Consider the following 23,921-nt stretch of genomic DNA (forward strand, 5'->3'; position numbering starts at 1 on the left):
CTTGAGCATAATGGTTTCTTCAGAGCAGATTTGCTGCATAAACACTGAACATTTTCTTTCCCTCCAGTAACATCTGTGAACCAGTGCACCACCTGGGAAAACGAAGGATTAATAACCACATCCAGACAAGGGCGGGCACAGGTGCTTCAACACAGTCCCGCAAACATATCCCAGTTCCGACAAGCGGGCTATTGCTGAGGGACTCCTTCAGACTTCAGTCACACTGTTTGGCCTGGGAGAAGCACAACCCCCTGGCAGAGCTGTCAACATCATCATCTAAAGGGACTGACTTTTTACTGGCAAAGTGCATTCTTTGAACATATTGACTCTCCGAACAGAGAACATCAGACCAACAATTTATTAAAAGCAATTGTGCGTTTCCTAGGTCTCGCCAAACATTTGGTGCATGTTACACAACCCTGCAAGACCAAACTCCAGTCTTATTTCTTTGAAGAAAAGCTTGCCCAACCAGCTCTGATGATGACGAGCCCCTGATTTCCCATGGCTACCAATGTCTGGAATGTTCCTTATTCACTTCGCCATGTACTGCCTTCTGAGAGGTGCCTCTTCCATATGTAATGAATAGTTATTTTATGTTTTTATTCTGTTTTTAATTTCTCTCATTTAAAGTGTTTTCTCCTTACCTCTAGCTACATTTCATACTCTTTGATGGCAAAGATGGTTTTTAATATTTGTTGGCCTACTAATATTCAGTATGATTATACCTAATAGGCCTTAATATGTTTTTATTGATTTGAAAACACAGTTTTAAAATTGCAATTTAGAAATAAGCATACACTCCTAACTCCTTATAAAATCATCTTTGGTAGCAAGATGACACTTGTCTAGCATTCTTGTAGTATCAGAGAAAAAGAAATTAATTTTATTTTTATTAAATTTGGGGGTTTTGGTCAGTATATAAAGAGGAAAGGCAGGACACACAATCTATGCATCAGAAGTTCCAGAATAATCATCCAATGTACTAGTTGAAGACTACTGAATCAATCAAGTACTTGCATGCACATTGCCCAGTTTCAAGCTTAAAATCAGATCCTCTACTCTGCTTCCTAACATTCATTATTTGGAGGCTGATAGTTTTATAATAGTAATGTTGGTCTGGTCAGAGACATATAGTATTTGGGTCTTCCCTGAAGGTGGCACTTTGTATTTAATTTTAAAAATTAAAATTACAAAGTATGGTCCACATAATTATTTAGCAATTTGCTAAATCGTATGAGGTGGCTCATATATTAGCTACACTAGCTAAAATCTGTTCAATGTTTAACAAGTATGGTTTTCAAATTTGATGTTAGTAAATGACCTCATCTTTGAAAGACCTCTTACTTGGAAGAATAGAACTTAGAGAACAGTAAACACAGCCTATGTTTGAATCTGCTAAGGAAAAATCTGAAGAATCAGAATTATTTGGCCTGTTTAATAGCAAGTTATAAGAAGGAATTAGCTGTTTTCAGTCTTATCAACAGAATAGAAAATGCATAAATAAAATTTATTTCAGTATCAGAATAGTAATAGGGGATCTTTCTCTTCACTCTTGCAGGTGGGCAGCTTGGGGGATTTTAGTTAACCAGAGTCAAGAGGTAAGCTTTGTTATAATGATGAATCAAACATGTGTGTGTACATGAAACCAATGCCTGGTCAAGATAGTAAATATGTTCATCACCTCTGAATGTTTCTTTGTGCCCCTTTGTATCCCACTCTCCTGCCCACTTACCTGAACCCACTATCCCCAGACAACCACTACTAACCTCTGACACTATATATTAATCTTCATTTTCTAGAATTTTATATAAATGGAACCATACAGTACATACTCTTTTGTTTGGCTTCTTTCATTCAACATCATAATTTTGAGAATCACCCATGCTGATGTGTTCAATAGTTCAGTTGTTTTCATTGCTGAGGAGTATTCCATTTTATGTGTACACCAAATTTTGGTAATCCATTCATCTGTCTATTACAAATAAAACTATTATAAACATTTGTCTATAAGTCTTTGCATAGACATATACATCCCTCTCTCTGGGTAAATGCCTATAAGAAAGGCTGGATTATATGGTAGGTCTGTTTTTAACTGCTAAATTGCTTTCCAAAGTAGCTATGTCATTTTCTATTGCCAATAGCAATATATAAAAGTTAATGTTCACCCAGCTGGCGTGGCGCAGTGGTTGACCATCGGCCTATGAAACAGGAGGTTATAGTTCGATTCCTGGTCAGAGCACATGCCTGGGTTTCAGCCTCTATCCCCAGGTGGGGGTGTGCAGGAGGCAGCCAATCAATGATTCTCTGTCATCATTGATGTTTTGATCTCTCTCTCCCTCTCCCTTCCTCTCTGAAATAAAAAATACATATATTTAAAAAAAATAAAAACAATAAAAGTTCCCCCACATTACTGCCAACACATGATAGGATTAATCCTTTAATTATAGCCACTCGGATAGGTATGTAGTAGTATCTCAGCATGTTTTCCTTGCATTTCCCTAATGACTGATAATTTTTAACATCCAATGAGAATTGAAGAAATACTAGTTAAAGCGTTTTCCCTAACAGAAATCCAGTTTTCCCCTTCGACTCTTGCCTTTCAGCAAATAATGCCAAACCCAGAGTTGTACTGTCCCAGGGCAGGAGTAGTAATAGATATTCCCTAGATCAGTGGTTCTCAACCTTCTGGCCCTTTAAATACAATTTCTCATGTTGTGATCCAACCATAAAATTATTTTTGTTGCTACTTCATAACTATAATGTTGCTACTGTTATGAATCTTAATGTAAATATCTGATATGCAGGATGATCTTAGGTGACCCCTGTGAAAGGGTCGTTCAACCGCCAAAGGGGTCGAGACCCACAGGTTGAGAACCGCTGCCCTAGATTAAAAATGCCATCGCTGAGGTTTGAGTCTAAAAGCAGACTCTTTTGATCCTTTGTGAAATAACAGCACTAAAATCCAGGTGTTGAAACAGAGTTTTAAAAATAAAGCTAAACTTCCCTATGAAAAACAAAACATGAGGGCCTGAGTATATTTATTTTAAGCTAAGTACTGAGAAGAATGAAGATACGATGTAAGGGATGACTCCATCCAATAGAAATAGAAAGATTCCTCCAATTGCTGTGGAGCAGAGCCAAGAAAGATGAGAGTTGGGCAAGTGGTCAGATGCAAGTATTCTAGCTCCTCTCTCAGGGTCAATGTCTCTGGGGTTAGAGGAGGACAGATATCAAACAAGTTGAGGGATGATTCGGAAGCACTAAAGCTAGTGGTCTATATCCACAAAACCAGTTAGGGCGACTACATTCCAGAGCAAAGCTCCAGATTCAGTTTGGTGTTGGAGTAATAGGGCTCATATGAGCAGAATAGCAGTGCCTGAGGGAGGAGCCTTGTGCCTTCTCACAAAACCCTGTACCCTGCAGCGAAGTGTGGAGAAAGCAAACAAAGGCTCTGGAGCTTCCCAGTGAGGCACTCACAGGACTAGCAGTTCCAGCAGACCAAGGAGGCCTGGGCCACAGGGGTCATTGGACATAAAAGCAATGGCTAACTCCATGATCATTGACTTGTAAATGCCAGCACAACACCACAGCACCACTTCAGACAAGACCAGCCGCAACTCAGCAACCCACCACAGCTCTCCCAGGAACAAGGCAAGATTAGGGAATCTCAGCAAAGGCTGGTGAGCAAGAAACTGCCTTTATCTAAAGCATTAGCTTCTCCTCACATCCATATGCCAGCTTGGACAGAAAGAAAAGGAGTAAAAATCTTGGAAGTGAAAATTAACCCCAATTAGAAATGTCCACCTTAAGAGAATAACTTGCCTTTAATTGGCAAGTGCAATTATGTTTGTGCCATCAGTGGGAATAGGGTTTCCAAGGCAAGATGATAGTTTTAAAGAACAAAGAAACTACATTTTGTTGTAGATTTGAATCATGGTGTATACTTTTCAAGCCCTCCCCTCACTGCGCTACACATTCCTACATGTTATCAGTTAGTCCTTAGGCAGAATTGTCCAGGGAAAGCCTGGTCCCTTAGGTGATGCAGATGCCTCCAATCTCCAGGATTCAGAGCCCAGAGCACCAGGGTTATCCCCCTCTCTGAGCAACTGATGCTGCTGCCTTATGTACAACAAGAATGTTCTGGCACAAGGACCACAAACAATGATGCTTTGTTGGATCAGTTCACCTTTTTCCCATAGTTTCCCTCACATAGGGAAGGACAAGAGAATTAGACTCTTATTCTGACTCCTCTTCAAAGATGAATATGTACATGAGAGAGGCATACAAGAAAAGTTTGTACAAATCTATTATTCCATTTTGTTAGTCTTATAAATAGTTCCATGTACAGTATCTCTGAAAATAATTTAACTTAACTTTTAACTTCTAGTGGGTTCTAATTGTTCCATACAGTAGAAATTCTGATGCAATCTGGATCAATAGTTGGTCATGAATAAAAAATCTGTTAAACACTTATGCATAAAAAACTGTACTTACCTTTACCTTTTATTTCAACTTAAAAATAGACATTTATTTACCACTGTGGAAATGAATGCACATTTATTCTGTCTTTTGATGGAAAGTTAGTAGTCAAATGATTGGATACATGCCGGTTTTAAAAAAAATAAACCTTGTCATCATGCAGTACTTCTAATTTCTAATTTTTATTTCTTTACGGTGGGTTGAGATTTTGAAGGTACTAGTAAAGCAATCTGCATGTAAAATCCTTCTAGATTAAAATAATTCACCCCTCGGAGAAACTAAGATGGCGGCATAGGTAAACACCGGGAAATTGCTGCCTCCCACAACAACTTAAAAATACAACGAAAAGACAAAAAGGACATCATCCAGAACTATAGGAAGGCTGGCTGAGTGTAAATTCTACAACTAGAAGAAAAGAGAAAAGCACACTGAGACTCAGAGGAGCTGCGGAAGTAAAGTGCAAAGGTACGGAGGCTCAAGCGCGCACGCGGAAAGGGGCTGGTACCTGAGGATGCGGCTGTCTTTTTGAATCGGGAGGGAGTCACAAGCTCCCAACTGCTCTGAACTCCAGTTCCGGGAAGTCTCTGGGGACCCAGGATTCATACGGGGAGAAACTGGACTGTCTGGCAGCAGGCAGAACTCGGAACTCGAGGGCGGCTTTCCCTCAGAGGTGCTTGCAGCAATTATCGGGACACTGAGACGCACAGCCCCTTAGGGCAGGGCTGAGGACCAGCCATAGCTGCTTGCTCCACTCTTTGATTCCCTGAGACCCCGCCCCACCCAGGCTGCGGAGGAGGCTTTTGCATATGAATGCCCTGGCCCTTTGCAACCTGAAAATTACCTAACAAATTGCAGCTGAGCCAGACAGACCCAGAACTTCCAAGAGAAGGCCCAAGGCCCCACAGCAGCTTGCATTGCTTCACAGCTGGGCCTCATCAGGGCACCTCCAAACTCCAAAAAAGGAAGAGGAATCTGCAGTTCTCTTTGTAGCTCCTGCTGGTTAACCTCAGGCAGAGGCTAAATTAACACCTCCTTAGATCCAAGAGCCAGTGTACCCAGTGGTCAGAGGGGGACCATCCGGATTACAACTCCTCAGATCCATAAGGGACACACTCAGGATGCAGACTCAGTGAGCACCAAAGCCCCACTGAAGCAAGTCTTGCCCCAGAAGGGTGTCTTCAGCACAGAAGTTCTCCCGCTGCAGACACAGTTGATTTTCACTGCCAATTGGCCTGGAGGTCAATTCCTCCCAGTGATGCCTACAACAATCAAGGCATAACTACACCAAGACTGTGCACAAAGCCCACAAGGGGGTGCACCAAGAGTGTCCACCTCAGGTAACTGGGGAGGCTGAGCCACTGGGCCCTACAGGACACCTAGCACACAAAACCACTCTACCAACACAGGGAAGCATAAAAAATGCGGAGACAAAGAAACAGGACACAAATGACAGAAATGGAGGAAAGCAAACAACTGGATATAGAGTTCAAAACAATGTTTATAAGGTTTTTCAAGAATTTTCTGGAAACAGCTGATAAATTTAGTGAGACCCTGGAGGATATAAAAAAAGACCAACTAGAAATTAAGCATACACTGACTGAAATAAAGAATAATATACAGAGATCCAACAGCAGACAAGAGGATCCCAAGAATCAAGTCAAAGATTTGAAATACGAAGAAACAAAAAATACCCAACCGAAAAAGAAAAAAGAAAAAAGATTCCAAAAATATGAAGATAGTGTAAGGAGCCTCTGGGACAACTTCAAGCGTACCAACATCAGAATTATAGGGGTACCAGAAGAAGAGAGAGGGCAAGATATTGAAAACCTATTTGAAGAAATAATGACAGAAAACTTCCCCTACCTGGTGAAAGAAATAGACTTACAAGTCCAGGAAGCGCAGAGAACCCCGAACAAAAGGAACCCAAAGAGGACCACACCAAGACACATCATCATTAAAATGCCAAGAGCAAAAGACAAAGAGAGAATCTTAAAAGTAGCAAGAGAAAGAAACTCAGTTACCTACAAGGGAGTACCCATACGACTGTCAGCTGATTTCTCAACAGAAACCATGCAGGCCAGAAGAGAGTGGCAAGAAACATTCAAAGTGATGAATAGCAAGAACCTACAACCAAGATTACTTTATCCAGCAAAGCTATCATTCAGAATAGAAGGTCAGATAAAGAGCTTCACAGATAAGAAAAAGCTAAAGGAGTTCATCACCACCAAACCAGCATTATATGAAATGCTGAAAGGTATTCTTTAAGAAGAGGAAGAAGAAAAAGGAACTCTTACCATTTGCCACAGGATGGATGGAACTGGAGAGCGGATAAATACCACAGGATCTCACTCATTTGTGGAATATAATGAACAACATAAACTGATGAACAAGGACTGATCCAGAGATGGAGAGGCATTGATTGGGCTGTCGGGCCTTGGAGGGAAGGTAGGGGAGGGTGGGGGTAAGGGGGAAAAGATCAACCAAAGGACTTATATGCAAGCATATAGGCCTAACCAATGGACACGGACAACGGGGGGGTGAGGGCATGAGTAGGGGGCAACATGGGGATAAGAACACATATGTAATATCTTAATCAATAAAAAATATATTTAAAAAAATAAAGTAAAATAAAATAATTTACCCCTCTTCCAATTTTTTACACTAATTGTCCACATGTAATTCAGTAGCAATTTTAGGGATTTCTATCAACTCAATTTTCATTGAAACAACAGTTTTCCCTTTTCTCCCCCAGATTTCATTAATTTATGTAATAATTTATACATTTAAAGTTGTAAGCACAACTAGCACAAACAGGTTTGGGAACAAACACAACTATTATGTAGGTAAACATATGCCTCACCTGGCAGCAGCTCAGCAGGCTGGAGAACAAACAACCTGATGACCATGAACATGCACCAAGCTGTGGGAACCAATCACTGTGCTTTACAGAGAGGAATGGAAAATATTGGTTAGTTTGGCAAATTGTCATAACAATAGAGTTTCTTACAAAAATATTCCCAGGACACGCATACTGCAGCACATAGCAATGCTTTTACAGTGCCCACCAGCAGCATCCTTTATCAACAAAGCCAACTCAGTTTTCATGTACTTTCTTTAAAGTGTTCAGTACAGGCATTGTATGTAATCTTTTTCAATTTTTTATTATCTACACTAATAAAAGACAAACATGCAAATTGACTGTACCTTTGCTATGCCTTAAGCCATGCCCACCAACTAATCAGAGTGACTATATGCAAATCAACCCAACCAAGATGGCTGCCGGCAGCCACAGAGCTGGAGCAAGCAGGAGGCTTGGTTGCCCCAATGATGGAGGAAGCCAAGCTTCCCGCCTGCCGTAGCCAGCTCTGAGCTCCATTCAAAGCAACAAATTTTCAATTATAGAAGATAAATAAATCCCAGATACCTCCTTTCAGCAGGCAGTGACCACAGAGCTGGAGCAAGCAGGAGGCTTGGGTTGCCCCTGGCGATGGAGGAAGCCAAGCTTCCCTCCCGCCCGCCCTGGCCGGCTCTGAGCTCCTCTCAAGGCTACAAAGTTTCAATTATAGAAGGTAAATAAATCCCAGAATAAAAAGAAAAAAAAGAAAAAAAATGAGAGGCTGGGAGCTTCCGTTACCAGGGTGGGGGGGGGGGGCGGGGCTTGGCCAGCCTGAAAACGGCCCTCAGCCCCTCACCCAGACTGGCCAGGCACTCCAGTGGGGACCCACAACCCTAAAGGGAGTGTGGCCAGCCTGAAAACAGCCATCAGATTCAAACCTGGGTGAGGCTGGCCAGGCACCCCAGTGGGGACCCCCACCCTGAAGGGGGTGTGACCAGCCTGCAAACAGCCATCAGCCCCTCACCCAGGCTGGCCAGGCATCCCAGCGGGACCCCCACGCTGATCCGGGACACCCTTCAGGGCAAACCAGCCGGCCCCACCCGTGCACCAGGCCTCTATCCTATATAATAAAAGGGTAATATGCAAACTGACCCTAACAGCAGAAAGATTGGGAATGACTGGTCACTATGACACACACTGACCACCAGGGGGCAGACGCTCAATGTAGGAGCTGCCCTCTGGTGGTCAGTGTGCTCCCACAGGGGAAGCTCAGCTCAGCCACAAGCCAGGCTGATGGCTGCCAATACAGCGGTGGTGGTGGGAGCCTCTCCCGCCTCCTCAGCAGCACTAAGGATGTCAGAATGCAGCTTAGGCCTGCTCCCCGCTGGCAGGTGGACATCCCCCAAGGGCTCCCGGGCTGCCAGAGGGATGTCTGATTGCCAGCTTAGGCCCAATCCCCTGGGGAGCAGGCCTAAACCAGCAGGTGGTCATCCCCCGAGGGGGACCCAGACTGCAAGAGGGCACAGGCCGGGCTGAGGGACCCCCCCTGAGTGCACAAATTTTTGTGCACTGGGCCTCTAGTTGTCTTTATAATCGACTAGAAGTCCGGTGCACAAAATCCATGCATTCAGGGTGGGGGCAAGGGGGGTGGTTCCCCAGCCTGGCCTGTGCTCTCTCACAGTGCGGGAGCCCTGCTATTGATCTCCCCAAAGAGGTAGGCCCTTCCCTCCCATCCGGGGCTCCTCAATGGATTGCCCCAAAGAGGTAGGCCAGAGCTGGGGGTCCTGCCCCCAGTGTCACTGTGCAGAGCCGCCAGGAGTCCCATGTCAAGTCCCCTCCCACCCACATGCGCATGCAGCCTCCTGCTGATGGATTGTTATGGAGTGAGGGCATGAGGTCATCACGGCATGAGGACGTGATGACCACATAGGCTTTTATTAGTATAGATTTCCCACCCAGTCTTCTCACTTTGAGTAAGTTTTTTCTGTTTTATGCCCATAGGGAGCTCTCAGCCAGGTTTTCTAGTAATCTCCAGCCTGCTTTCCTAGGACTATCCCTTATTTTCCTTCCACTGTTTGTTCCAACTTTTATCTGCTTCCTGGTTCAATCCCATACCATCTTCTAAACCTAAGCAGTTTTTCAAATTTTTGTTGTTGTTGTTGTTGTTAATCCTCACTTGAGAATATTTTTCCATTGATTTTTTTTTTTTTTGAGAAAGTAGAAAGGAGGGAAAGAGACAGAGAGAAACATTGATATGAGAGAGGCAAATCAATTGGTTGCCTCCCACATGCACTCCGACCAGGGCCAGGGATCAAGCCAGCAACTGGTAGTGCCCTTGATCGGAATCAAACCTGGGACCTTTCAGTCTGCAGGCTGACGCTCTATCCACTGAGCTGGCTAGGGCTCAAAATATTTAACAATTAGTAAGATGGGGGCACTTACTTGTCTTTCTCTGATTGGCTTATATCACTTAGTAATGCTCTCCAGGTCCATCCATGCTGTTGCAAAGGGAAGATTTCTTTCCTTTTTACAGCTGAGTAGTATCCATTATGTAAATGTACCAGAGCTCTTTTATCCATTCACATAGGGAGGAGGGGCTGCCTAATGATAGAACTGGTCATCCAGGCTCTCTGCTGTGCTAAATTTTAACCATTTAGATGTTGGATCGTGGAACAACGCAGGCAGCCTAAACAGCTAGAACAGTCAAGAAGCTTAGAACAGCAGCTATTTACCGACCAGTATCTTATTATTCTAGAAAGGGCAGCTAAACCTGTGTGTGCTGACCGAATATAAGTCAAGGAACTACAGGATTGTCTCAAAATTCGAAGACATTCCACTGTGTGTATGTGCAAACACACAAATATGTACATATACTTACCTAACTCTCAAAATTGTTTCCATTTAGGCCCCCTAGGAAGCTCAGGTGGTTAGAGCAGCGGTTCTCAACCTGTGGGTCACGACCACTTTGAAGGTCGAATGACCCTTTCACAGGGGTCGCCTAAGACCATCTGCATATCAGATATTTACATTACGATTCATACCAGTAGCAACATTACAGTTATGAAGTAGCAACGAAAATAATTTTATGGTTGGGTTACAACATGAGGAACTGTATTTAAAGGGCCAGAAGGTTGAGAACCACTGGGTTAGAGCATCATCCCAATATGCCAAGGTTGTGTGTTTGATGCCCCAGTCAGGTCACATACAAGAAGCAATCAATGAATGCATAAGTAGTGGAACAACAAATCAATGTGTGTCTCTCTCAAAAAAAAAAAAAAAAAAAAAAAGAATTGTTTTCATTCCCAAATTTTAACATCAGGAGTTATTTAAAATATAACTATTTTAATAGAGATAAATAATTATTTTTAGACTTCCCATCATACAAGTGAAGAATTAACAATTTTACTCTGAAAGTGGTGGTAACTGGAAAATATTCTTACTTCTAATGGAAAACTTTATATAAAGATAAAATGATTTTTGTTTCCATTATTAGCCTGGATCTAGTTAAATCAGCAATACATTCTCGACTCAATGACACAAATTAAAAGCAAAGGAAAAAAAATAAGATGAGAAGAGCTTTAAAATATGTGTCTGCTTCAGTGGAGGTGAGAGCTGACCCTGCCAAAGGTCTAAAAGTACTTTAAGGGAGAAATAGCACTGGCCATGTTTTACTTTGACTAGAAATATTAAGTTCATGACAATCATCTATTCTTCCTAGAAGTTTTTATTTTTTTATTAAAAATGTGCTTGTTCTCAAGTATTTATATATAAATAGAAATGCCTCATGAATTTGTTTAAAAAGAATTTAGCAGAGGAGTGGAGGAACAGGGGCTATAGATGAAATGAGATTGGCCATGTCTGGATGGTGGGGTACCTAGTGGCTTATTATATTATTCTCTCTATTATTATTCTGTCATTTATATTTGAAGTTGTCCATAATAAAAAAACTTTTTTCTCTTCCATTTTCTGTTTATTACTTTAGGCATGTTATACTTATGATTCTATTTCATTTTTTAATAGGAAAGATCATTAGGACAGCATGTATAGCATTAAAATAAAACCAATCTTAAAATAATGAATACTTTCCCATAATCATTCCAGTCATTTTTTGTGTGCAATTTACTCATGGTAGTCATTTTTATGGAGACATTATCTTGGCATCCACATCACAGAGTTAACAAAATTTAGAGTGTCTCTGTTCATTTATTCATTCAACAAGTATTAATTGCGCACCTCCTCTATCCAGGAACAGTATGGTATGCACTAATGTGGTAAACGAATAGATACATATTCAAAATCAGTTCAGGAAACAAACAGTTATAAAATCTATGCTGAATTTTAGCTATTTTCCTGTTTGGAAGAACACAGTGTACAGAGTGCCTTATTAAAATTTTGCTTTCTGATAGGAAATACATAATTTGTAAGATTAACATATTTTCATATTGAGTATTTTTCTATTGATTCATTTTTATAAGTAGCTTATCATCAAAGCAGAATAGTTCAATAAGAAACATTAATTAACCCAAAGAAGTTAAAATATTAATTGTAGAATAGTACAATGAAAAAATATTTACAACTTGATGGGGAAACTGCTCTCAGGTCTAGGATTTGATTTTACCCTCCTTACACACTAATAAACCAGTTCTTTCCTGAGCGCTGGCTGCAGACAGGAGACTCCCGAATCAGCAACACAGGACCCTGCTGCCCATGGCTCAGCACGCGCATGAGCAGCAGCACACTTACATTGGTTCTCCCTGTCCCCAAGTCCCACCTGCATGTTCAGATGGACTCGGCACATACTGTGGGTTGCATCACAGCTAAGGAACACTGAGCTTGGGGAAACCACTGCTTTTTAAACAAAGTGTAAGCAAGCCTGTTCTTTTTCAGGGGAAACACACTTACCTCATCCTCTCAGAAAAGATAGAAAGTTCAAGTATATTCTAGACTAGAAACTGGACTAAGGGACATCTGCAGTCTCTCTCAACTCTGATACTCTAAGCTCCATGATTAACAATTGTTGTACTATTGAAATCATGAGGCATGGGAGTTCTTAATTCAATCCGTTTTTAAACAGGCTTATGATGATATCATCAACACTAATAAAAGAGAAAAATGGTAATTGGCGTACGACGATACCCTTTTCATTGGCTAATCAGGGCTATATGCAAATTAACTGCCAACTATGATTGGCAGTTAACTGCCAACAAGATGGCGGCTAATTTGCATATGTAGGCACAATGCAGGGAGGCGAAAGGGAAAGCAGGAAGAAGCCCCCTGCCACTGACAGTGATCAGAAACCCAGGAGGGAGCTAAGAGCTGGGGGGCAGGGCAAAGGCGGCCCTGGGGCCGCCTTTGCCCTGCCCCCCAGCCATGATCAGAGAATCAGGTGCCTTTGCCGCCCTGGCCAGTGATAGCAGGAAGTAGGGGTGGAGCCAGCGATGGGAGCTGGACACGGTCGAAGCTGGCAGTCCCGGGAGCTAGGGGTCCCTTGCCTGGGCCTAAAGCGGAGCCCATGATTGCGGGGCCGCTGCAGCTGCGGGTCCCCACTGCCCGAGCTGGACGCCTCAGCCAGAGGCGTTAGGCCTGGGCAGGGGGGTGCCTGCAACCGCGGGGAGCTGGGGGTCCCCTTCCCAGGCCTGACACCTCTGCCGGAGGCCTCAGGCCTGGTCAAGGGGCCGATCCGGTGATTGGTGATCGGAGGGTGATGAGGGTCAACTCCTCTGGCCGAGGCATCAGGCCTGGGCGGGGGGCGGAGCCGGGGATTGGGGGGATATGATGGTCCCCTTGCCCAGGCCTGAAGCCTGGGTCAGAGGCGTCAGGCTTGGGCAGGGGGTGGAGCAAGCGATCAGAGGGAGATGGGGGTCCCCTGCCCAGGCATGATTCCTGGGCCAGAGGCCTCAGGCCTGGGCTGGGGGCAGAACCAGTGATGGGGGGAAATTAGGGTCCCCTGCCCAGGCCTGACGCCTCTGTCAGAGGCGTCAGGCCTGGGCAAGGGGCCGATCCTGTGATTGGAGGGTGATGGGGGTCAACGCCTGAGGGCTCCCAGTATGTGAGAGGGGGCAGGCTGGGCTGAGGGACACTCCGGGCCCCTAGTATATCAATAAAAATATTGATGTATGTAACTTCTGGTTCTGAAGCCCCCATTCTACCTGGTGCCAAAAACTTAAGGTAAAATGAATAAAATTCAGTGATTTCACAGCTACTTAGGTTTAACACTCAATCACACCGGGGTGCCCTGCTTTCCCCAGGCTAATGCTCCTGGGGCTGCGGGGGTGTGAGCCAGTGTGGGAGAGTCAGGAGATGTGCACGTACTGATCTGCTCAGGGCCTTGGCTGGCTTCCCTTCTACACATCCCTCCTGTCATGTACCAACAGGCCATATGCAGGATCTCCATGGATGGATGGTGAAGTCACAAGAAAAAGAGAACAGCAGTTAAAGTATTATCCCACTATACAAGACTAATCAAACACTGCTTGACACTCGGAGAGGGAGGAAAATAAGAGGCCAACTCTTGTAAAGTTTAAAGTCACTTGTCTTCAGGTTTCTTTCCTCACAGAGGAAGCAGAGCATGGAGTTGCACATATTAAGTTCCCTAATACAGCAGAATCTTAGAATGAGTCCCTGAACAGTACTCATGGTGACCAGGAGAGGGCATCTAGCACAAGTGAATAAAATATTTGTGCCAACATTAGGTTTTAAAGATTACTCTTTGACTCTACTATCTACACTTTACAAATCGATTTATATGTTCATTGCAAATTCCCTTTGATCCAAGGATAATTGCGGTTACACATTCTTAATCACAGTCTTGTACTGTATACTATCCCAAGTGGCTGAGATGCTGGTTTTTCCATACAGGACACAGGAACAAGTCCACATGAATATGAAATAGTTTCAGAGAGAAGTTATTTATGTGGACAATTTCCCAAAATGAACACTTGAGAGGAATCAAATGTGCTTAAGCAATTGTTCAGAAGAGGAGAAACTCATATATTTATTGAAACCTTCTTGTAAGGAAGGATTTTTGATTTGTTCTCTTTCCTCCATTTCTTACATAAATATGTGGTTTGGTTCAAATTGTGAGCTCCAAGAATTCAAGATCAAAGAATTCATGCTCCAAGAATTCATTTTTCAACACACTAGAACAGGAGAAAGAATATTATTCTATCATCAAACAAAATGGGTCACTATATTTCCCAGAAGAAGAAAAAAAACTTGAATTCTATGTATTTCCTTTCAGGCCTAGCACAGACATAAACAACAATAAATCGGCCAACCATATTCTTCAGGCATATAATTTTCTTTCTTTCCAAAGTGGACACTCCCTGGGAAAATACAAATCACTTCTAATTTCAAAGCCCTTCAACACAAAAAGAAAACAGGCCACCTTGACCAGAGCACGAAATAATCTTTTCCAAGAAGACTTGAATGAGCACTTCATCATCCAAGAAAAAAATAAATAGCAAGAGTTTTTACTACTTTATTTTGTTCATTTTAAATACTTTTATAGCCATGAAGAAAAATATATTGATGAGTCGATTTTTCCAAAATAAAGCCGTTATGTCTTTTAATGTTAGCCCCAAAATGGCTCCCCATGCCCAGTATTTTAGAAACAATAACACTGTGGAGGAGTGTGGCCGAGAGGCTTGTTCAGGGACACACAATGTTTCTAACTTTGGGAGTAGTATTTCCACCCATGAGGCACTGATTTTCTACTATAAAGTCACCTACAAATTCCAAACTGTTTCTATCCTACTAGATATACAGCAATTTCTATAATTCAAAGAGATTATGGTTTAATTTACATTATAGTAACTGTAATCAGCTTTAGTTCAGGAACCTAATTGTTCCCCATTAAAAGGAACTGCATTTTGCTCTTAGCTCGGAATTCATTTTCCATGTCATTCAGAATAATAAACAGTACCATTGTTGAATGATTTCTATGTGCTTTGACTCTTTCCACTATCTTCCCAGATAATTTTTGTTGTTGTTTCTGTTAATCTCACCTGAGGATATTATTTCCATTGATTTTTAGAAAGTGGAAGAGAGGGAGGGGGAGATGGGAGGAAGAGTGAGAGAGAGGGACAGTGAGAAATATAGATTGGTTATCTCCTGCATGCTCCCCGACTGGGGCCTGGAATCGAACCTGTGACCCTTTGGTGAGTAGGCAGATGCGCTAACCCAGCGGTTCTCAACCTGTGGGTCGCAACCCCTTTGGAGGTCGAACGACCCTTTCACAGGGGTCGCCTAAGACCATCCTGCATATCAGATATTTACATTACGATCATACAGTAGCAACATTACAGTTATGAAGTAGCAACAAAAATAATTTTATGCTTGGGTCACAACATGAGGAACTGTATTTAAAGGGCCAGAAGGTTGAGAACCACTGCTAGTAACAACTGAGAAACACTGGCCAGGGCCTAGATAGTTTTTATTATCCCCATTTTATAGACGAAACAACTGAGAGGGCTCAGAGATGTTAAGTAACTATCTCTAAGCACAGAGCAATTAGTGGTAGAAGCAAAACTGGCCCCAGCTGTGTCTGACTCCTAAACCTTGCAGTCTGCACTATGACTCACTTTTCCTTAATTGCATAAATTATTTTACCAAATTGGAACACAAATGTCATTTCCTGTTAATAACAATTTTCCTAATTTTCTAATTTTCAGTTTGGGGCAGAAAGTGGTTGCAAAACAAATTAACTTTTTATTGCACTTGATAAGAATCCAGAAAATACCATGAATTTTTGCTATAAAAAATATACTTGGATTATTAGGCTGAGTACACAATACTACATAATATTACATACATTTTCTAAGAGATCTTGTTACTAATCAATAGTAAAGCATTTTGTCTACTTATGTAAATCCAGATAAAAATCTTAATGATCTAATAATCAAGTTTTTGAAACAACAATATTTAGTTATCTGTGATAAAATATAAATTTCAGGAATCTGAAGTAGATGCTTTCAAAAATATGTCCATGTATTTACACTCAGAGAACCACGCAATTTTTAAAATTGCTTTCATGTACTTTATCAAGTTCAAACTAGATGACATAACACGCTTTAAGTCTAGGGCTTATTTTAAAAGGTTAGGCACCTAAAATCTCAGGAGTGCATACAATCCTTGTGAACAGTTGCCATCTGAGAGCCACCAGTGTCAAAACAATAGGCAAGCCCTACCTGTTTGGCTCAGTGGATAGAACATCAGCCTGCAGACTAAAGGGTCCTGGAGTACCATTCTGGTCAAGGTCACATGTCCTGGCAGTGGGCTTGATCCCCAGTAGGGGGCGTGCAGGAGGCAGCCAATCAATGATTCTCTCTCATCATTGATGTTTCTCTCTCTCTCTCTCTCTCTCCTCTCTGAAATCAATAAAAATACATTTTAGAAAACAAACAAAAACAGTGAAGTTTTTTCACGTGGTCGCTGGCTGCCTGAGCCATTCATTGGCAGGAGCACTCAAGACCAGCTGAGTCTTGGGGAAAATACCCAGAGGATGAATGGACAGAAGAGAGAATTCTGGAGGCTCCAAGCAGTCTCAGACTAGACCCTGCCCCTGGCTCCTACCCTCTCCATCAGGATGTAGCAGCGAGACCCCAGCCTGTTCCATGTGTCTGAAGGAGTCCATGTAGAGAGCTCTGTGCAGGTCAGAGCACTAGTGTGTCTAAGCAGATGCGAGGGCAGGCTCTCTGCTATGGCTCTCCCCTGTTGTGGACTTGGATAAAGCCCTGGTCTCCCAGCGGGAGCTGGCCCAAGGCTGCTTAGCTGGTGGGAATGGTAAGATCTTGCAATCTGACTAGTCCGTCCACCTGTTCTCTTCAAATGAGCTACCCCAAAATCACCCAAAATAAAAGAAATGCAAATTAAAACTACATGAAAATAACCATTTCCACTCATCAGGTTTCAGTGGAAAGAGTAAGGAAATATTTCAGGTGCTTTCATAGATAGCTGATGGGAGTGCAAACTGAAATACTCCCTTCAGAAGGCAATTTGACAGTGATGAGCAAAAACACTAAAACCCTTTATTAAAAAATTCCATTCTAGGAATATATCCTACATACACTCTTGAATATTAGCTAAAGCTATATATAAAAGAATATTCATTGCAGTTTTCATAATAGCAAGAGGTTGGAAAGAATTTAAGGATCTATAAGTAAGGCTAGTTACACAAATAAAACTCTAGAGAGACAACACTGTGTAGATATTAGCAAAACCAATGAGGACACTCCACTTGTACTAATATCTAATGGTTGCCAAGACAGGTAAAATGAATATATTTAAAAAACATAAAATAATATCTCAATATTATCTTTTTTCAATACTATTTTAAAATTATTTATGCCTACTTGTATATGCATATATACATACATATATGGGGTACACAAGAAATTGGTAACAGACACCCAGGTAAACTGGTATCCGAGGGACAGTTATAAAAGAGAAATTTATTTTATAGCATTTGCATTATTTACGTACTCCTTTTTTCTTTTAAGAGTAGGAGCTTTGAGGTCAAAAGCTCTGTATCAAGTCCCATTTCTACCACTCTAGACAGGTTACTTAACGTCTCACCTTTACAATGAGGACAATACCCTAAGTAGAAAGTCTTTTCCATTTTTAAAAGTATAAACAACAGTAATGGTTTGCTTGTGGTAGATTTTTCAGGCATTTTGATGGTACATAGGCTCCTTGGGGCAATGGCTTATCCTAGTGACATGACAGTTGTTGTTCTGCTACCCAGCATTCCTTTCCCTTCTGGCAATCCCAGTAAATATTCCTTTGTAAATGAAGTTGGTACAACTATAGGTAGAAGTTGCAAAAAGGTTAGTTATAGCATATGGGTTCTTCATACATGAGTTCATAAAATTTTCTCTCCTATTCTGGATACCTAGAATATTCTATAATTTACTTTTTTAAAAATATGTGTATTTCTTATTATTGACAGTATTACAGAATCCCCCCCTCTTTCAGTTCTTTACTTCTTTTAGTAAAATTTTGCAGTCTTTTGAAGTGAAAAGTATTTTCCTTTCTGATGTGGCTTTGTAATTGGTTTCCTGTGGTGTCTGGGATCGGATTTTACTTATGGGTCTGAAAGAAATGTAAGTAGGATGGAACATGAAGCAAATTAGCATTCCCTGGTAAGGTGACGATGTCAGCAAAGCTCACTACAGGTTTTTAAAGCAAGGAAAGACTAGAATACTGGGTATAAGAGACCACTTCTCATGAGGTCAATGGGTATAGTTTGGGGGTAAGCAAAATTTTCCAAATCCACCCAAGGATCACCTCTCCAAATCTCAGAATCTGACTCTCCCAAGCAGTGCATTTTCACATAAGAAACCTGGCCAGTCTTTGAATTCAATCTATGTTGTAATTAAACAAGCCATAGGACCAGACTCTGTGATTGATTTTTGGCTACCAACAGCCACAAGAAAGAAGATTTTTTTAAGGCTAAAAATTCCCTGGTTCTCTAACCACATTCCATAGATAATTTAAAGCCTTGAATTTTTCTCATTTCTCTTTTTAATCTCTCCAGTGCAGTGCACAGCAGCCAGTTTACCTATCTGCCATCCTACTGTACCTTGATCCTTATCACTCAGTTACTAAAGCCACGTTTCTATATGCACTTCATCCTAGGTGATACACGTAATAACTGATGTAACCATTCACCACCAGCTACCATAGATTCAAACTAGACCATCATTTAACAGTAAGTTGATGCTCACTTCCTTCAAATCCAAGTTGGTTAAATACCTAACCTACTGATTAATCACTATTATCAATCAGGATTTACAGTTTTAAGGTGAAAGTAATTTAAATCAGGGAATTTGGTCCTTATAACATTATTTAAAAAGTTGGAGTCTTGGACTCTAGACTAGCCTTTTGAAATAATTCCAAAATAATTCTGTAACACTGGCCCACCCAGGGAGCTGCCACCTAAACCACGTTTAGGAAAATTGGGAATCTGGAAGCTCTCCCTAAAACTATTGCTCTGGGAACATTTACCTTAGCTGCAGTCTAGGGTCTGGAAGGTGTAACTGTTAGTCGCAAGGCCATCCAGCACCACCGAGGCTCTGCACCACACCCGAGCCACGCCAAGCTATTCTAAATGACCTGGGGGCTCTTTTGCAGCAGGGAATCCCGATTCCTGAAGAATTATAGGAAAAGCAGCAGAAACTGAAGGAGAACTTCAAATTTTGTGCACCACGATCTGAATGCAGAACATAATTCTTGAACCCTAGAGTCAGAGGACTCTGAGAAGTATAGATTTTAACTTTCCCACTTCTGTGGTTCAGAGGGTCATATGAGAGGGGACTACACCCCCATAAAATGCCAAAGGAAAATTCTAACAAACTTTAAACAAATGATCTCACTTATTCTTAGATTTGTAATAAATGTGGTTCTTGGATACTTTGTATTTATAAAATGTAAATAAGCTACATTCTGAGTCTAAAATCAGCTTAAGCACATGTTTGTCCCAGCTGACTTCCAGTGAGTTGTGCGTGGACTAGTTCTGGAGCTTCTTTCTCTATGTGCTTAGTCAAGGGCTGATTCTATGCAAAGCAAATTAACTTCTAGAGATTTGTGAACTGAAAAGTTCTATAGATATCCCTTTAAGTAATGTTTAAGTTTATTTAAAGAAGTTTTTGGGTAAAGTTTCATACGTCTCAGTGGAAAGAATAAGGAAATATTTCAGATACTATAGACATAACAGAGGAATATTATCTACTCTGAGTAGTGTTTTTTTTTCACCTGTTTCTTATACAAATGTACAGATCTTTTTATTTATAAATGACAAAGAAGGGAAATTACATCATGATTAGTAGAGTAATTTTCCAAAATAATGACTATTAAAGTGACTTACATGCCAAGGAATAATGGAATTGATGAGAGCCCCAAGGTGCACTGAAAACCTTATGCAGGCCCATTTGTAAATAAACTCACGGATCTGCAGGGTCTCAGATGAGATCTGCACAACCCTGTCTCATGGTTCAGTGTTTTTAAAGTATGGACAAATCAGAAAAGAGAAAAACTATACTTTTTAACCATTTATGTTAATGGTTTAACTTTCAAAAGCAAGCAGGAATTGTGCACAACTATGTTCAATGATTGAAATAAAAATGGGAAGGAAACCAAAGGTAGTGTAATCACTTTCAGAGCCTAATAAATGTGCAGCAGTGAAGAACTATTTAAAATTTTAAATTGTTCTTCAATTGATTTCTACATTTGGGCACACCCCAACTAATACTTTGGAGAGAAACCAGCTTGTTTACAAATGAAGTTTTAAAAATTAACTTCTGCGGTTAGGGAATACCATTTGCAATTATTTGCTTACATTTATGTTCTTCATTTTTATTAATTTGTTCCACACATTACCAAATGGGAAAGAACAACAAGGAAATTCAGTTTTAACTCCAATTCTCTAAGAGGAGAATGTCAAAGCCCAGATCTGGACACTGTGGCTGAACACTGTGGGCTTGGTGTCCTTGACTAAGCAGTGACTGTGGCCCTGTGGTCTTTATCATCATCAGCTCAGCTCCTCATAGCCTTGTGGTTGTTTCCACTCCATGTGTGTTCTTAAATAACTAGCCTCATCTTCCTAATATGACCTGAGTATGGTCCTTTTTACTTCTACAGTGGGGCTTTGACTTACGAGTTTAATTCGTTCCGTGACGGAGCTCGTAACTCAAATTACTCGTATGTCAAATCAAAAAGTGAACGAGTGAGACACGCGATGCTGGGCTGATGTTGTGGCGTTCACTGTGACGTCCGCTGCGCCAACTAGCAGTGGGGTATCTGAAGCTGGCTTGTAACCCGAATTTTAGCTCGCAACTCAAAGCAAAACATCGGCCAAGACGGCTCGTATCTCGAAAAACTCATTAGTCGGGACACTCGTAAGTCAAGGCTCCACTGTATATCCAAAAGAATGTAATTTAACAAATGGTTCATTACAATAGTATAAAGAACAACAACAAAGCAAGAGGAAGAAGACAAAAGTCAATCTGTTAGGAGAAAAGGGGACCTAACACTTTCTTCCATATTCAGTTTGAAGAAAACATATACCTTGTTTCTTAGATCTGCTGAGTGACTCCACTGAAAAATCTCTCCTTCCAGCATATGGCTTGAACTAACCCACCAACTTTCCAGCAGACTAATGTCTCCACCCAGCTTCTCATTCCAGAGTTAGAGCTATTGAGTCAAATGCTTTGGCCATTCTAAGAAAATTCCACAAGTAACAATTACTGTACTTGGCAGGAAGCCTGGTAATACCCGGCTAGAACTTTATTATTCTGTGGATTTAAAAATACATTTCTAAAATATTTTCAGATTTATTGTTACTTAGGAAAGTGTATGATCAAAATATAAAGTGAAGAAAAGAGCTCAAAGAAGTATTTTAGGTTAATAGATAATAATATTCTAAATCAATATACTATTGAATTATAATCTAAACATAATTGAGTTCCTGTCCCCAAATGGCCTATTCCGGAATAACAAATAAATGTAATTGGGATCTTTACTAAGTCTCTTGGTGGGGAAAGATGCCTAAAGACAAATATTGTATTCTTAATATAAGCCACATGACTTAACATTCTTTTTTAAAAAAAATAGTTTTCTTACTCCTCATCTCTTTACAATACTCGACTCAGTCCCTTAACATGGCCCCTCATTGACATCCTTTCTCTCATCTACCTCCTTCCAGAAGAGAGACCCTCCTACTCATCCCTAACTAACAGCTCCAGCTGCCCACAGAGCCTTTCCGGGCTGCATGCAGCCCTATGTCAAGTTCATCCTCACTTTGTGCTTTGACTGCTTTTCTCATAGGAATTACCCCATCATCCAAAATCTGCATGGAAAATAGAGATCCAACCTGTAAGAATTTTATCTCCTTGGAAGAAATCAGAGGGGTGGGTGAAGGAAGCTATGGATATTTGCAAAGTAATTCTATTTCTCTGTTACCCTTACCCTGCTCGATTTTTACGTGCCACTATCCAGAGAAGAATGCCTTACGTGTTGGTATTACTCACCACTACCACTCACCACACTCCAAGTTGCTTTTCTTCTTCTTTGCTTGGGCTAGAGAGGCTTCCCACCAGGCAATCTGGAAAGTGGGCCATGCTTGTGCCCACCTAAATTTCTCCCAGAACACTGGAAAGGAAATGCATCAGCAGTGGGGTTTTAGAGCTCACCCACCCACCCAGGGTCCTTGTTTTCATAACATGCGGAGCAAGGTAATGCCACAGAATTCTTTGCACTTGAGCACTAGATGACCTGCATCAACACAGCTGAGAGAATGTGGAACCAAGCCAAGACATTGATGTTTGGGGAATCAGAATAGGTTCAGGACCCCTCCCCCTCCCCATTCTGGGTGCTATAAAATATAGGGAGTTCATAGCTGAAAAATCATACTGAAGTTAAATAAAGGGAAACACTCCCCATCTGGGCACTCCCTCGGGGCCCGAAGCCTCACTTAAAAGCATCCACTTGAAGAAGCTGAGTCAGCCTTGCCTCATCCCTTCTCAAGTCTTCTCCAGGCCTGGGTATAGGCTCACTCATCTGCAGTGCAGGGCAGCTACAGTCATCTCTAGGTCTACTTCAGCCTGCCTAGCTTTACTAATCAGAAAAAAATTTAGGGGAACCTCGGGGGGCTATAATAAAGTTGGAGCCTATTTAATGTTTTCTAAGATTTATAATAATTCTTTGTGATCAATCCTTCCTTGAGGAACTTGATCCAGTCAATTCTGAGCCTATATCATACTCTATTGCCCCCTAGAGGATGACTCATTTCAAGTGGTTTCTGTAGGAATGCAAAAGCTGTGTGTGTGTGTGTGTGTGTGTGTGTGTGTGTGTGTGTGTGTGTTTCCACCTTAGAGTTATGAACTTGACATATGAATTCCAGCAACTCTCCATCCTGCCACACAATCATTCTAAAGCAGTGAGGAAGTCCACTATGGAATGGAAAGTACTGTGTGGCTTTGAGCCCACTGGAACTATAGAGAACATTTTTCTGTCTCCGAGGAGGTCTACTAAAGCAGATTTCAGTCATTCACTAACCACACCTAAAATTCCGCTTCTTCAGCTCCTGGTAAGACACCTCCCTTGAATTTCTCAGATTCATAGTAGCAAGTAGCCTGTATCAGTAAATCTAGGAACTGTTTGACTTCAAGTCTCCCAGTGGGAGTCATGTTCTGAGGACAGAGGTTTGTGAAAGGGGAATAGAGAAATTAAACGAGTTTCTTTCAGTTTAGGGATTATTTCAAGAAATTAAGATCTGTTGAGAATGAATTAAAAGCCAAACTTCTAGATACCCTCACTACAATGCTGCATCAATCTAGTTCTGCATTTAGAGCATCCTGTCCACAAAGTGACATCCCACAACATAGCATGGCTTTTGGTATCACTCTAAAAACCATTGGCACTTATTCTGGGACCATTTCCTCCTTTATAACTATTCACTTAAGAGTCTGTCATGCATAGGGCGTTTAGCCCTAGTGATTATTATACACTAGGCTCAAAATTCCAAAAACCTAGTCCCTAACATGTAACTCAAACAGAGCCTGAGCTCCATACTAACTCAGCAGGATGCCAATGCAATTAACAATAGTCA

At 41.4% G+C, this 23,921-nt stretch overlaps 1 long non-coding RNA gene across 1 annotated transcript in view; it reads right to left on the reverse strand.

The window, feature by feature from the left end:
* LOC132232390 (uncharacterized) overlaps nucleotides 1-23,921 on the reverse strand; it is a 53,000-nt gene that overhangs the window by 19,861 nt on the left and 9,218 nt on the right. Inside the window, exon 2 of the long non-coding RNA XR_009452418.1 lies at nucleotides 7,340-7,420. This is a non-coding gene — a long non-coding RNA (uncharacterized LOC132232390). The remainder of the gene's footprint in view (nucleotides 1-7,339; nucleotides 7,421-23,921) is intronic.

This window comes from Myotis daubentonii, chromosome 4, assembly GCF_963259705.1.
Source record: "Myotis daubentonii chromosome 4, mMyoDau2.1, whole genome shotgun sequence".
Taxonomy (NCBI): domain Eukaryota; kingdom Metazoa; phylum Chordata; class Mammalia; order Chiroptera; family Vespertilionidae; genus Myotis; species Myotis daubentonii.